Source organism: Dermacentor silvarum, chromosome 3 (genome assembly GCF_013339745.2).
Source record: "Dermacentor silvarum isolate Dsil-2018 chromosome 3, BIME_Dsil_1.4, whole genome shotgun sequence".
Classification (NCBI taxonomy): Eukaryota; Metazoa; Arthropoda; class Arachnida; order Ixodida; family Ixodidae; genus Dermacentor; species Dermacentor silvarum.
The window spans coordinates 70,407,467-70,423,508 of record NC_051156.1 but is presented as its reverse complement, the minus strand read 5'-3'; positions in this window follow the sequence as shown (position 1 = coordinate 70,423,508).

Here is a 16,042-nt window from a genome sequence, read left to right as displayed (position 1 = left end):
CGATACCTCACAGCTAGTTCGCTTGTACATTCCTTTCATAGCGTACCTGCCTCTTCGTACGTCTCATGGTTCTAGTACTGTTATCACTAATCGTGCTAGCCAGGCAATCGCTGTACCTTTCTAGATGTAATAACGACATGGTATAGGAATAAACAGATGTGGAACTTTGCTGCACTTACAGACTGGCAGCTCGTGGCAGTGACATCGCCAGTCGTCACCTGCATCCACACTTCTGTCCGCCCCTTGTCCCATCCCGACTTCCTCCACTCGCGGGTTGGCACCCATGCTCGGAAGTAATTTAACTACGCCCATGATCCGTCCTTCCTTTCTGTTATGCGGTTGCTGCTCAGAGCCCTGCTCACTTCGCCATGTCTTCGCCACTCAGCTTCAATGGCAAATGTGTCCAAATAAACAAAAAAATGATGGGCCTTCTCTACCACCGTGAATCGAAATCACGCTTTTAAGGCGTGATGCAATTAGCAGGCGAGCGCACTGATAACTGAGCTTTCGGCCATACCTCCCACCTGGCAGCTGTTTCTGCGCGGAGCACTCTGTAAGCGGTGACACCTATGACGTTTTTCGTAGAAAATACACCAACATATGCTTATGTAACAGTACTAGTACGTAATCCGGCAGCAGTTCGCAACGCAGCTTTCAGCACAGCAGCTTTCTGTGTTTATTTTTTTAGCCCTTTCGGTTCACTGGTACTTCTTCGTATGAATATAAAATGTTTTTCTTGCTATATTTGGTGTGAGAAAGACTTCAGATGCTTGATAATAAAATAACTAATAAAATTTTACAATTTTTAGAAGAGTTACGCATATGGTGTTAAATGAAACCAGGGCTCGAATGTTTTTAGCTAACACGTAAGGCATGCTTTGTAAAAAGAAGAACCTTCCTTAAATTTTATGTTTCTGGGACCGAAAAAGTCGGTTTTTACCTCCGTTAGATAAATATAACGTTTAGAAAACAAAACATTGACTGGTGATTTATGACTGGTGCTGAGACCTGTTCTCAGCCGCAGTGCGCGTTGGGTGCTTGATATTCAGAGACAGAGGGCCTAGAAGTGATCTTCAGCTTTTTTTTTTTTCATCAAGCAATCAGGTCTTGCTCAAGAGTTGCTCCAGTCCTCCTTGCTTTCATTGGTGAATAATATTTATCTACTTGAATGTTATCTGAGGTTGTGTCACATTTTCAGTTAGGGTAACAGACCTGAACAGATAATTACAACAGAATTGCATATGTTTGTAGAAAACGCTTCGGAAAAGATATAGAAGAAAAAAATCGACTACATCTAATCTCACTTTTGCAACCACTGAGCCATGGTGTCGTCATATTCGCACTCCGTAAAATGATCAGTTATATGAGCTCCGAAATGCACTTCTTTCATATTATAAGACCGTGACCGACCAAGCTGTCAAGCGCTTTTTATTCCAAAAGGAAACGCCCCCGCTGACGCGCGAAAAAGTAGAAGAACAGGGAAGGTGATGATGGCTATGTACAAATGTAAACGACGAAGTACGTTAATAGTGCTTACACTAACTTCCCCCCGTCATGGAAGCGACCAGCCTGGCCGCAGATTAGAGATATATCTAAACGGGTAGTGAAGGGCTTCATCCGCGAGACGTGAACAATTTCGACATTCCGGCGGCGCTGGTCAGTGAGGGAGTGTACTGGGCGCACGAGATAGTTCACTGCAGATGTTTGCTGCACAACGGTGTATGGACCAATGTAGCGTTGAAGGAACTTCTCACAGAGGCCTGGAGTTCGGGCTGGAGTCCAAATAACGACTTGGTCTCCAGGGTGAAAACGGACGTCACGGCGTTTGTTGTCGCAGCGACGTTTGCGCTCAGCTTAGGTAGCTTCCATGCTTTGTCGGGCAATTTGACGGCAATGCGCAACTCGGGCAGCAAAATGTTCTGGAAGGGACGCGTTAGGCGAAGAAGGTGCTAAAAAGAATTCGCTGTCGAATATGGTGGAAGGAGATCTTCCATATACACGGAAGAAAGAGCTGTAACCGGTAGTCCGTTGAATGGCGGTATTATAGGTGAATGTCACAAAAGGAAGAATTTTATCCCAGTCAGTGTGGTCAGGACGGATGTACATGGAAATCACGTCTGACAGCGTACGGTGGAAGCCCCCAGTGAGGCCGTTGGTTTGCGGATGATAGGCAGAAGTAGATTTGTGCATGGTATCAGCGGCCCGAAGAACTTCCTCGAGAACTTGGGAAATAAACGCCTTGCCACGGTCACCCAGTAGAACGTGAGGAGCCCCGTGGTGGTTGTGGTGGAAAACTTTTATTGAGAAGGCCCGAAGTAAAGAAAATTCAAAAGCAACTCTGTGGGCGACCTTCAGGCTGCCGGTTGTGGCGTCCAGGCTGTGCCTAGTCGCGACGTCCTCTGCCCAGGTCACCAGCTGGAGTTGGAGATCCGGCTCGGTGCTGGACAAAGCAGCCTCCCACTACTGCGGACGGGTTAGATGCCAAGAGGAAGGCGGTAAGTGCGCCGGGCAGGAGAATAAGATGTGATCGTAATTGGCGCGGGAGCTGTCACATCAGCGGCAGGCCGGCGAGTATGTCCCGGGGTGGAAGAGGGCAAGACGTGCAGGTGTAAGAAAGGTGTGGGCCTTAAGGTGGCGCCACAAGTGTTGGGGGTGCTGGGAAAGAAATTTGTGCGGTGGGGGAAGGTGACACGAGATAGGCGGTAGTGCAAGGCGTTATCTTGGTACGTGAGGAGCGCGTCGCGCGTATCCATTCCCGGCGGGGGCGGGCTTGCTCGGTCAGTCGAATCGCGAGCGATGGAATTGGCCGCCTCGTTGCCAGGATGGGCCACGTGAGCGGGCACCCAGATGATTTCGATTGGGCGAGAGGGAACAGTGTCGGAACGCAAGATACCGGAGGCCGGGGGAGGAGCCCCGGGGCGCAAGACGTTGAAGCGCAAGGAAAGTCAGCGACCTCAGACGCGGTACCGGATCGCAGAGGGGCATGCTCGGCATATCTGGTTAAATGGTCGACCGAAGTGACAATCCAAACGTGACCGGAGGGTGTCAAAGGCAAGGGATGCCAACAAATCAATGCCAATAAATGCCAATAAATCAATGGCAACAAATTCTAAAGGTGCGTCCTGGCAAGGATAGGTTGTAGTAAACCGGCTGGAGGGCATGTTGAGCGTTTTTGGTGCTTACATGACGCACAGGAGGCAATGTATTTGCCCACCGTTGTGGATAGGCCAGGCCAGAAGCAGCGGGTCTTGATGCGGTCATAAGTCTTGTGGAAGCCTAAGTGGCCAGCCGATGCGTCGTCGTGAAGTGCCTCTAATACTTGCAGGCGAAGGCAGCGAGGTAGAACTGCGACCCACCGGTGAACTGTTGGGTGGTGAACGCAGTGGTGTAGCACGCCACCATGATGGCGGAATTGCCAAAGTTGGCGTCGCAAGGGGATGTTGGGTGGTTAGGCGAACCCACTAAGGCGATCCGTGAGAGTTCGACAGTAGGAGTCGGCCCGCTGAAGCAAGACGAAATCAGAGCGTGATGAAAGCGTAACTAAGTCCAGGGGCGTTATCGAAAGCTGGTTTGAGGCAGGCGTAGCATTGGAACGACGTAGTGGGGAAGACGACGGCGCGTTACCGGGAGCGAGCGAGAGTGGGCAGCGAGACAATGTGTCTGCATCATGATGACTTTTTCCAGACTTGTACGTTAATGTAAAGACATATTCCTGCAAGCGGAGTATCCAGCGTCCTAAGCGTTCGGACATTATTTCATTGATGACAGCCAACACAGAGCATGATGGTCGGTTACGATGGTGAAGTGCCGGCCGTAAAGGTATCGGCGCGAAATTTCTGAATCGAACAAACGATAGCCAGGCACTCTTGCTCTGTAATGGTGTAGTTCCGCTTAGCTGGTGAGAGTGTTCGGCTGGCATATGCGATGACTTGCTCTTTAGAGGCTGCATTACGTTGCAGAAGTACTGCGCCAATACCTTGAGCGCTTGCATCAGTATGGAGTATGGTGGGGCTCAATCATCGAAGTGGCGAAGCATGGGTCCGGAAGTAAGACGTTGCTTAAGAGCTCGAAAAGCCGACTCGCTGCTACGGCAGCAAAGTTGCGTATAAATCGACGAAATTATGACGCCAAGCCGAGGAAACTACGTAGATCTTTCTGCTGCTGGGGGCGAGGAAAGTGGAGAACAGCACTAAGCTTTTCGGGGTCTGGCTGGATGCCATCTTTTGAGACGACGTGGACCAATACTTTTATGGTCTTGCTTGCAAACTTGCATTTCTTGTATTGATCTGGGATGCCATGCAAGATGCGCCGAGTTTGGCGAAACTCGGGATCTTCACGAGCTCTGGCGACGCCCCATGATGAAAGAACTAATGGTAACAAGACAAAGGTTGTTCGTCGGCACGCCTCCAGTTTCATTGATTTATCTAGATTCTCTCTGGGTAGCTATCATCCCTTGGGCGTTGTCATATGGGCGGTAGGCAAACTGGGGCTCACGTGATCATACGGTCGGTGCATGGTCGTGCCTTCTTTCACTTGTTTGTCGTTCCACCGAGTGCATTACAGACACAAGCAAGTTATAAAATAAATGGATTTAATACATTAATATTAGTCACATTAACGTGGGCTATAACCATTTTAAAGTTTACAAGATGTACACTGAATGTGTATTACACTAATTCGTAGTTTAATAACGTTTCGCGTTGTACCACGAGGGAACGCTCGCCTTCTTTTTTTCCTCTGGATTAGATTGGCGCGGCTCGCTACGTGCTTGCGCTAGCATTTCCGAGCACAGATTGGTGTGCGCTTGGTTTTCGCACTGGGTTTTCAACAGATCGCCCATTGCTCCTCACCTTTCCTCTGGGTTAAATTGGTGCGGCTCGCTACGTGCTTGGTATCTTGGTAATGTGTGCTCTGAAATGGGAACCATTTCCGAGCACACATTGATGTGCGCCTGGTGTTGTACTGGGCTTCAATAGATCGCTCGTTGCTTGCGGTAAATTAAGGCTGCGAGACGAAGTGAGCGTCGGCTAGCGCAGAAGTGGTTTGCCGCGCACTTACTGTGTAAGCACTCGGGAATGCCGGAAAGCACTCATACAAGGGTCAGAAAACTTCACCTTATTTTCTTTTACGTTGTGATGCACCTTCCGACTGGGTAGCCCGAGCGTTCCGTGGCTTCTAACAAACGCAAGAAACGTTCCTTGCAGCGCACGTGGCTGTTGACGGCCACCACATCCATCACAGGTGGAACTCCAGCATTGCTGCAGTTGCCCTGTACCACCGCTGATGAGGTGGCGCTTCACTTTTTTTGAAAATCACTTTCTATTTTTTCCGCGCGAACACCCGTGATGGGGTCCACAAAGTTCACACTGTGGTTGACTGTCTCCTAATACAGGGGTAAATATTTTATTTTCTTTTTCTAAACCCCACAATAACAAATGTCACCTAATGCAGATTGATGGATAGCCCGTTAGCATCCACTAAATTTGGAATACAGCTCTATGCGGCCAATTCGCAAATAATAATAGCGTCCCATTGAACATTGGCAGCGAAAATGACGCCTAGTTTCCGCCGCCTTTCGTCGGTCGACCTTGAAAAGCCGCAGCACCCCTTTGGTCGCGCAGACCATGCAGAAGACCAATGGGCCACCATCTTTAACACCGCCGTAATTTTGGCAGCTCGGCGAAACGTTGTCGCCCGTAATCAGGCGGCCTCGATTGTACTTTTTCTCGCCGCGAAGAAGGCTCTCGCAAATTTGCGCTATCTTCCCGGGGCCACCGAGTGGAGGTCGCGCCAGCAGCTCGTCCCTCGTGACCTCACGGGGTAGTTCCTCCAGTCGGCGATGGCATGCTCCGATAGAGGAAACAAGTCGCCGGTCATCTCTTTCAACAACCACATGTCTATGCTTTTGTTCACGCAGTACGTGAGCCAAAATATTTGCCGCCTGGAGAGGTGGTAGTTCGGACGGCCGAGGCGTTCCGTGTTGCCAAAGTAATTTCCTTCGCCTCTCTGCCCGTGCAGTGCAGCAGTACCATGTAACTGCGAAAACTGCTTTCGGCACCTGTTGTATCGGAGCAACCCGGCGCCCATTCTGAGTCTTCCTATATAATGTTATCACATCGCCTTCGCATGTTGGTTTGTCCGGTTTGAACCCCAGGTGCTCGCAAGTGCCCCAGTACTCCGGTGACGCCGCCGGACCTGTCCTGGGGCTGGGGCGCGGTGGACGAACAGCGCTTGAAGCTGGAGAGAGCCGAAGCAATCGCACGAACTTTTCCTCCGCAGCCTAGTCACACCAGTCTGTGCTCGGAAAGCATAGGCGAAGACGAGGGCTTTCGGCTAACTCGTCACACTACCAGCGCACTAACGTTTTGGAAATGCAAAAATGACGCTGAAATTCTACGTCGGTCATGTAGGTGAACGGGTCCAGACGGTCACATTGAAGCTTGCTGCCGCTGGATGCGATGACAGAGGTTGCTGCTGCTGCTGCCGCCGCCATCTTCCCGAGTTCAACTCGAGGGGGGTTTCGCGATGAACGAGTTTCGCACGAGTTCGCCTGTCAATCAAAACCATAGGTCACGCCGCACGAGAGGCATGTAAATTGTTCGCGCGCCCACTACGTTTGGGCCACGCCCAACTTATTTTTCGGGAACAGCGACGTGTTGCGGAACTGAAAGGCATCAACAACCTTGACCGCCGAAATAAAACACGGAAAACGCACTGTTATCAGTGATATACTGAGCAGCACTATCAAAAAACAAAGCGTCGACTTTCGCTGGCTTATGCATACATCTTCTTGCGCTGTCACGGCCCCACAACGCTGTTTAATTGCTTTCATTGTGGATATGTAGCACATAGGAAATAATTATCGGCACGCCACTGTAGCTGCTTGCAAGGCGTCGATGCGCCGTGGTTGACGACGATGCTGAGCAGTGCGTAGTGTTTTCCGACGACAATGTATCGCAGCTGTCGTTTGAGATAGATGCTCTGTCATCGGTGATGTATCAGAGCCGCAGTGTCGCAAACACGGTCAGCGTCGAGAAACGCTCGCTTTTTTAGACCCAGCGCGATGGTATTTCTTCATCACATGCACGGCGCACTAAACACTTGCAACACCTTCCTGCCTTTGAAGTTTAATTTCCTAACTGCACACAAGAGCCCTCACCCGTCAAAATTCGACTGCTGCGCTGTCGTTACGATATCCATTTGCGATCGCTGTTAGCTCAACAGTAGAAGCAATCGGCAAGCACATTGGAGTAAACAACACACTCAATTTCTCCGTACATGCGCACGGAGGCACCTTCATTGGGCAAGCGATGACAAGCGATGTATCACGTCGCTGGGCAGCACGCTTTTCATCGCAACGCATCATGGAGGCCTCGCGCACGCGGATAAACTGGCGCATTTTCACTGTGCTTCGTCCCTATGGACCCTAGAACACGGCACAGTCATTTTGCAGCGACAGCCGTTGCTCCCGTCTCTATGGCTAGAGTGTCGCTTTAGTTGATAAAGCGGCGGTCTTATTAGCCGCCTCAGTGAAGCACCTGCGGTGAACAGCCATGCCGGAGTGCTGCGTTGCTATTCCCGTAAAGGTGGATTCACACGACCGGACGGAGGAGGAATTTTCGCAGCGGATGGCGTATCACGTGACGCGCGCGTCGTCAAAACGTGCCACCCTCGCTTAGTCCGGGCTCCTCCGCTCGCGGTCCCGATTGAAAATGCTCGCCGGTATTTCCATCCTTCGGTTTGGCGGTCGTCTGACCTCAATTTAGCGTAGTCAGCGTCAAATCTGTCAACATCGGACGCATTGGCGTGGCTATGATGACGTGTTATCGGCTTGGAGCCACGTGTGATTTCGTTGTGCAGCAGTGACTGCGTGTATTTTGTTGTGATGCAGCGGGAAAGGCGAGTCGTGGTTGCGCGCGCATTTCTATTTACTCAGACCGCGCAGCCTGCGTGACTTCAACAGGAGTGAGGTGCACAAGAAAACGCTAAGTGACGAGGCAACCGTCACTCTTTTGGTTCTTGTTGAGGGATTCATAGCACTATGGCATATAGGGCACGCCGAGTATGCAAACGCGCAGCTGCTAATAAACGTTGGAGTCGAGAGTAAGAACGCGGATTCCGCAAACGGCGGTCCGGCTGTGCGAATGCGACCTAACTCGGCTGCGCCGGATTCAAGTGCTGACGTCACTGTTTGTCCGCGGAGCAGGCGGGATTTTGCCCTCGCGTGTGTATCCACCTTATCCCGCCTGCTCCGCGGACAAACAGTGACGTCAGCACTTGAATCCGGTGCAGCCGAGTTAGGTCGCATTCGCACAGCCGGACCGCCGTTTGCGGAATCCGCGTGCTTACTCTCGACTCCAACGTTTATTAGCAGCTGCGCGTTTGCATACTCGGCGTGCCCTATATGCCATAGTGCTATGAATCCCTCAACAAGAACCAAAAGAGTGACGGTTGCCTCGTCACTTAGCGTTTTCTTGTGCACCTCACTCATGTTGAAGTCACGCAGGCTGCGCGGTCTGAGTAAATAGAAATGCGCGCGCAACCACGACTCGCCTTTCCCGCTGCATCACAACAAAATACACGCAGTCACTGCTGCACAACGAAATCACACGTGGCTCCAAGCCGATAACACGCCATCGTAGCCACGCCAATGCGTCCGATGTTGACAGATTTGACGCTGACTACGCTAAATTGAGGTCAGACGACCGCCAAACGGACGGATGGAAATACCGGCGAGCATTGTCAATCCGGACCGCGAGCGGAGGAGCCCGGACTAAGCGAGGGTGGCACGTTTTGATGACGCGCGCGTCACGTGATACGCCATCCGCTGCGAAAATTCCTCCTCCGTCCGGTCGTGTGAATCCACCTTTAATAGACAGGGAATGGACAGATCATTGTCATGACTGACTTAATCCAACATAGCACTGCAGCGCCCCTGGCGACTGCTCACCGTATTGTCACGTAGTAGTGACGCTGAAGTAAACAGTCGTAAAACTGTGTATGACGAAACTGATTCTTTATTGGGCGAACCTGTGCCCACAAAAGCAAGCTACACTCAAAGCACAACGAAAGTGGCGAACACAGTCGGCGGTAGTCGAAAATCTGATCAGCGGCGAAACGCGTTGGCTATTATACCTGAGTCATCGAAGGTTGCAGATTAATCCCTGATGCCCGCGTGTCTTCCAGAAAGTTCTAGACAATTCCCGTCAGTCATACAATCAGATAACATAAGCGTCGGTGAAAGTAGGCAACGGAAAGAAGCATCGATAACGTTCTAGAAACTTCCGATACAGGCGCGTCCTGCGCCGAGCGATATTTGTTAGCCGGTGGAAAGCGGCCACTGGTGAAAGATAAACATGTATACGTGTCAATACCCGCCCCTTAAAAAGCATCGTCCCGATGCTACAAACACGACAGTGAAAACAAAACCACGCGTACAATAGGGACAAAATTAACAAAGCAACAAAGGACCTATATAAGTTCGTCAGCGGGCGTAGCAAGGCTTAAAGGGACACTAAAGAGAAATAGGAAGTTCCGCTGGAATAAAAGAGGGACCTTCAGGAATGCATGCCGTTTTTGTTGGGTGCAAATATATGAGTTATTAGCGGAGAAATTCGTAAACAAAGACCAAATATCTCTTCCTCAATTTCTCTCACCCTAGATTTGGCGCTGAAGCAGTGTCGTCACAGATTGCATTGCTCTCAGCGAATCAGATCGCCATGATACGTCACCGCTTGCGTAAACGGCCGAAGCGCTGGGCTGGATGCATCATGGCTGCATGCATGGTCGCTGCGTTTGCGTTCGCCGCGATGGATACCGTAGCTGCCGCTGAACCTTGCAACGAAGAGCTCGCCAGGAAAGCAGGACTGCAGTTCAGCGATATTCAGTGAAACGAAGCGCGAAATGATCCTCTGTGCTCGAGCGGTAGGTGTTTCCGAGTGCGATGGCGGTGAGCCGCCGGCCGCGCCGGCGGAATGCAGAGCTTCGTTTTCGTATATGGGAGGCGAAGCGTCCGGTCCGCCAAGCGACGATGTTCCCGACAGAACAAGCGTAGAAAGTTGTGCACGTACTCGGTATGGTTATTTCGTGGCTTTATTTAATGACATTCAGCACTCACCGAGCCGCCAGTTTGCTGCTGCAGGGGCACCGAAGGAGGTTTGATGAAGGCCGCATTGAGGGAACAGCTGCTCGAGAAAGGACTGGCCTCTGGGGCACGCCAAGATACTTTCCGAGGGCAAGTTTATACACATAATCCGAGGGCGAGAAATGCAGAGAGCAAACCATCGGTTTCTCTGGCTCTTTTGCCGTTTTATCATCGGCAGAGCACTGAGCCATTGCGAACGCCGTGGAGCCGGGGCTCTCCGAGCGACGCCACATGAAAGGACACAATCGAGTCAACACTGCCGCTGCCCCTGATAAAGCGCCTTGGGCCATTTATACAGCCCTCAACACTACGCACACCAGGCATTTTCTGGCTGTTTCCCGCGAAGTCAACGTTTTTCGAGCCACGCAACACGCAACCAAACACCGTAGAGCGGAACAGGCGCGCGCGACGATGCATTGACCAAAAACGAAACAACGAAACTATCACGGCCGCATGTATCACCATGCCATTTTTTCTTATTTATTTAATTTTGTGCTAAACTTGTACTTCCTCGCTTGAAACGGTTTAAGAAGTTGGACAATGCTGTTTATGTACGTTTAAGGTGTATTTTATTTTGCATTTTATTAACAGCGATAAATCGCCCTCGACCAATCGCGACAGGCCTGCGTTTGTAATCTCCGACGTCACATCACGTAGTGCGGGAATTTCGAAGGGGCGTCAGCACCTATTCTTCAGTTTTTCGCTATTTTCTCGCTTATTAAACATCTGTTTGCAGTAATAATGGTATGGCTGTGATCGTGAAAGGATAATATACCATTTAAGCTCAACTTCCGGTTTCTCTTTAGTGTCCCTTTAAGACGCACCACGTGGATGACTTCAGGTCGTGCGCGGCGCCGCTGTGATTGCGAAATACCGTCTGGCACGACCTCATAGTCCAGTGCGCCAATACATCGGATGATCTTATATGGTCCGAAATAGTGACGTGAGTGTTTCTCGCTAAGTCCTCGTCGGCGTATTGGAGTCCAGACCCAAACACGGTCTCCGGTCTGGTACTCGACGCAGCGTCGTCGAAGATTGTAGTGTCGGCTGTCGGTTCTCTGCTGGTTCTTGATGCGCAGGCGGGCGAGCTGTCGACCTTCTTCGGCACGCTGCAAATAGGTGGCAACGTCGATATTTTCTTCGTCGGAGACATCCGGTAGCATGGCGTCAAGCGTAGTTGCCGGTTTCCTTCCGTAGACCAGGTTGAACGGCGCCATGTGCGTCGTTTCTTGCATGGTCGTGTTGTATGCGAAGGTCACGTACGGAAGGATGGCATCCCACGTCTTGTGTTCGACGTCGACGTACCCTCCACTCTTAGTATGAACACGGCGCCGTGTGGCCGCGCTCCGCGGAGCGCCAACGCACATGGCGCGGCCGCGCACGAAGCTAAGCGGCGCAGGCGCACAGGGGCTTGGAGGTGGGGCTTCGTGTCGTCTGCTAAAGTGCGCGAGCGCGCTGTGCTTTAGCAGACAACAGGCGGCACAAACACGGCTCGCTCGCGCGCTTTAGCAGACGACACGAAGCCCCGCCTCCAAGCCCCTCTGCACCTGCGCCGCTTAGCTTCGATGCGCGGCCGCGCCATGTGCGCTGGCGCTCTGCGGAGCGCGGCCACGCGGCGCCGTGTTCGTACTAAGAGTGGACGACCCTGTACATTGCCAGCATGTCGGCGATGGTCTTATTTAGGCGCTCGGTGAGGCCATTCGTCTGCGGGTGGTAGGCGGTGGTCCAGCGATGGCTTGTCTGGCTGTAGCGCAGGATGGCTTGAGTTAGTTCAGCCGTGAAGGCCGTACCTCTGTCGGTGATGAGGACTTCTGGGGCACCGTGACGCAGGAGGATGTTCTCAACGAAGAATCTGGCTACCTCGGCGGCACTGCCTTTGGGCAAGGCTTTTGTTTCGGCGTAGCGGGTGAGGTAGTCCGTAGCTACGACGATCCCGGACGTCGACGTCGGAAAAGGCCCAAGTAAGTCCATCCGATCTTCTGGAATGGTCGGCGAGGTGGTTCGATCGGCTGTAGAAGTCCGGCTGGCCTTGTCGACGGTGTTTTGCGTCGCTGACAGTCTCGGCATGTCCTTACGTAATGGGCGACGTCGGCAGAGAGGCGAGGCCAGTAGTATTTTTCTTGTATCCTCGCGAGCGTGCGGGAAAAACCGAGGTGTCCAGCCGTTGGGTCGTCATGGAGAGCTTGCAGAACCTCTGGACGCAATGCTAAGGGTACCACGAGGAGGTAGTTGGTTCGGACAGGCGATAAGTTCTTCTTTAGAAGAATGTCGTTTTGCAAGAAAAACGACGCTAATCCTCGCCTGAACACCTTCGGCACAATGACGGTCTTGCCTTTCAGGTAGTCTACAAGGCTCCTTAGTTCCGGGTCGGCTCGCTGTTGTTCGGCGAATTACTCGGCACTGATGGGTCCCAAGAAAGTGTCGTCATCCTGGTCTTCCTGTGGCGGCGGTTCGACGGGGGCGCGAGACAAGCAGTCGGCGTCACAGTGCTTTCGCCCGGACTTTTAAACGACGGTGATGTCGAATGCTTGAAGTCTCAGACTCCATCGTGCGAGGCGACCTGAAGGATCCTTCAAGTTAGCTAGCCAACACAAGACGTGGTGGTCGCTCACAACTTTAAAGGGCCTGCCATAGAGGTAGGGGCGAAACTTTGATGTAGCCCAGATGATGGCGAGGCACTCCTTTTCTGTTGTGGAATAATTTGCTTCTGCCCTCGATAGCGACCGGCTAGCGTAACTTACAACCCTTTCTAGTCCGTCAGTCCGCTGCACAAGAACGGCGCCGAGTCCTACGCTGCTTGCGTCGGTGTGGACTTCGGTATCGGCGTTTTCGTCGAAATGCGCAAGTATTGGCGGCGATTGCAGGCGTCGCTTCAGTTCTTCAAATGCTTTGACTTGCGGCGTCTCCCACTTGAACTCGACGTCGGCCTTCGTGAGATACGTCAGTGGCTCAGCGATCCGTGAAAAATTCTTGACGAAGCGCCTGTAATAAGCGCACAGTCCAAGAAATCTACACACTGCCTTCTTGTCAGCGGGCGGAGGAAAGTTGGAGATGGCCGCAGTTTTCTGAGGGTCGGGGAGCACTCCAGACTTGTTGATGACGTGGCCCAAAAACAAGAGCTCCTCATATGCGAAGCTGCACTTTTCTGGCTTTAACGTGAGTCCGGAGGTTTTGATTGCTTGAAGAACTGTTTCAAGGCGCCGCAGGTGTTCTTCGAAGCTTGAGGCAAACACAACGACGTCGTCCAAATAGACGAGGCAAGTCTGCCACTTCAAGCCTGCCAGTACTGTATCCATGACGCGTTGGAAAGTCGCAGGTGCCGAGCAAAGACCAAACGGCATAACATTCAACTCGAACAGTCCGTCTGGTGTTATAAAGGCAGTCTTCTCCCGGTCCTTCTCGTCGACTTCAATTTGCCAGTAGCCGGTTTTGAGGTCCATCGACGAAAAATACTTTGCGTTGTAGAGTCGATCCAAGGCGTCGTCAATCCGTGGGAGGGGGTATACGTCCTTCTTCGTGATCTTGTTGAGGCGACGATAATCGACGCAGAAACGTAGGGTTCCATCCTTCTTCACTAACACCACGGGGGACGCCCACGGACTCTTGGACGGCAGGATGATGTCGTCGCGTAGCATTTCATCGACTTGTTGCCTTATGGCCTTGCGTTCGCGCGCCGGAACTCGGTACGGGCTCTGACGGAGTGGGCGGACATTTCCGTTGGTTATGATGCGGTGCTTGGCGACAGGGGTTTGTCGATCTTTTGACGACGACGAGAAGCAGTCCTTGTATTGCAGGAGAAGAGCTTTTAGTTGTTCTTTCTTATGCCAGGGAAGGTTCTGATTGAAGTCGAAAGTTGGTTCACGTATTATAGTCGTCGTTGCTGGTGCACTGGAATCCGTGAAGGCGAAAGCACTGCTGGCTTGTACTATTTCGTCTATGTAGGCTACCGTGGTGCCTTTGTTAATGTGCTTGTATTCGGGGCTGAAGTTCGTGAGCATCACCCTTGCTTTCCCTGCACGTAGCTCAGCTATGCCTCTAGCGACGCAAATTTCACGGTCGAGCAGTAAGTGATGATCGCCCTCGATGACGCCCTCCATGTCTGCAGGCACTTAGGTACCGACGGAAATCATTACGCTGGAGCGTGGCGGAACGGAGACTTGTTCTTCAAGCACATTCAAGGCATGGTAACTTATGCTTGTAGCCGGTGGTATCGCGTTGTGCGTTCAAAGCGTTATCAACTTGGACCTTAAGTCGATGACTGCACCGTGTTGATTTAGAAAGTCCATGCCTAGGATGACATCCCTGGAGCAGTGTGCAGGATTACGAAGTTCGCCGGGTAAGTGCAGTTGTTCACCGTGACTCGCGCTGTGCAGATTCCAGTCGGCGTTATTAGGTGGCCTCCTGCTGTCCGGATATCGGGTCCTTGCCAGGCTGTTTTCACCTTCTTCAACTTGGCGGCGAACACGCCACTGAAGACGGAGTAGTCGGCGCCAGTGTCGACGAAAGCGGTGACGTTATGACCATCGATGAGCACGTCTAGATCGGTAGACCGGCGTCTGGCGTTGCGGTTAATTCGTGGCGTCGGATCACGGCTGCGTCGGCTTGCTCTGCTGCTGCTACGTCGCGTCGGAAGGTCTTTCTGCGGCGAAGTGCTGTCAAGACTGTTGCTAGGCGGCATGCTGATATCTCGTCGTGATGATTCGCGAATCGTCGTCGTCGTCGGCGGCGGAGGATCTTCGGCATTGCGTCGTACAGCAACCGCACCTCCATCGGTTGCTGCCTTTAGTTTCCCGGGTAAGGGCTCGGAGATCGGCCCCGGGTGGAACCGGTGTACTGACGGCGATGCGGCGAGATGTAGCGGCCCGGTGACGGCGAGCGTGAGGGTCGTCGTGGTTGCCACTGGGCTCCGGCGAGGTAGTCGGCGATGTCACGTAGTCGCTCGCCAAGCTGTGGACGCGGCGCGTTGACGGCAAAACCTCGTAGACCCATCTCGCGGTATGGGCATCGGCGGTAGACATGGCCGGCTTCCCGGCAGTGATAGCAGAGCGGGCGGTGGTCGGGGGCGCGCCAAATGTCTGTCTTCCTTTGGTAACTGCGCTGGGCGACGGGCGGGCGTGCTGGCGGCGGCGGCGGTGGACGACGGAACTGCGGCGTTACGGGGCCCTGGCTCGAACGCGGAGGGGGGCCTTGACGACGGGAGACGGCGGCGTAGGTGATCGCTTCCGGCTGCGGCTGCGGTGATTCGGGAAGTCCTAGCGATTGCTGGATTTCCTCCCGCACGATATCGGCGATGGAAGCAACTTGAGGCTGCGACGACGGTAGCAACTTCTGCAGCTCTTCGCGTACTATCGCCCTGATGGTGTCTCGTAGGTCGTGGGAGAGTCCTTGGACTTCGGCGTACTGTGGCGCCGAACGGCGATTGTATTGCCGATTGCGGATATCCAGTGCTTTCTCGATCGTCGTAGATTCCGAGAGAAAGTCTTGGATTGTCGTTGGTGGATTCCGCACAAGTCCGGCGAATAGCTCCTGCTTAACTCCCCGCATGAGCATGCGAACTTTCTTGTCTTCTGGCATAGCGGGGTTGGCGTGCCAGAATAATCGAGTAATTTCTTCAGTGTACATACCGATGCTCTCATTCGGGAGCTGTACACGGTTTTCCAGCAAGGCTGCAGCTCTTTCTTTACGGACGACGCTAGCGAAGGTGTCCAGGAATGCGGCTCGGGAGAGAGGTCCCAGGTTATTAGTGCACGCTCCCTATTCTCGAACCAGGTTCTGGCGCCGTCTTCAAGCGAGAAGTAAACATGGCGCAGCTTGTCGACGCAGTCCCACTTGTTGAACGTAGCGACCCGGTCGTACGCCTCCAGCCAGCTTTCGGGGTCTTCACATGGCGAACCACGG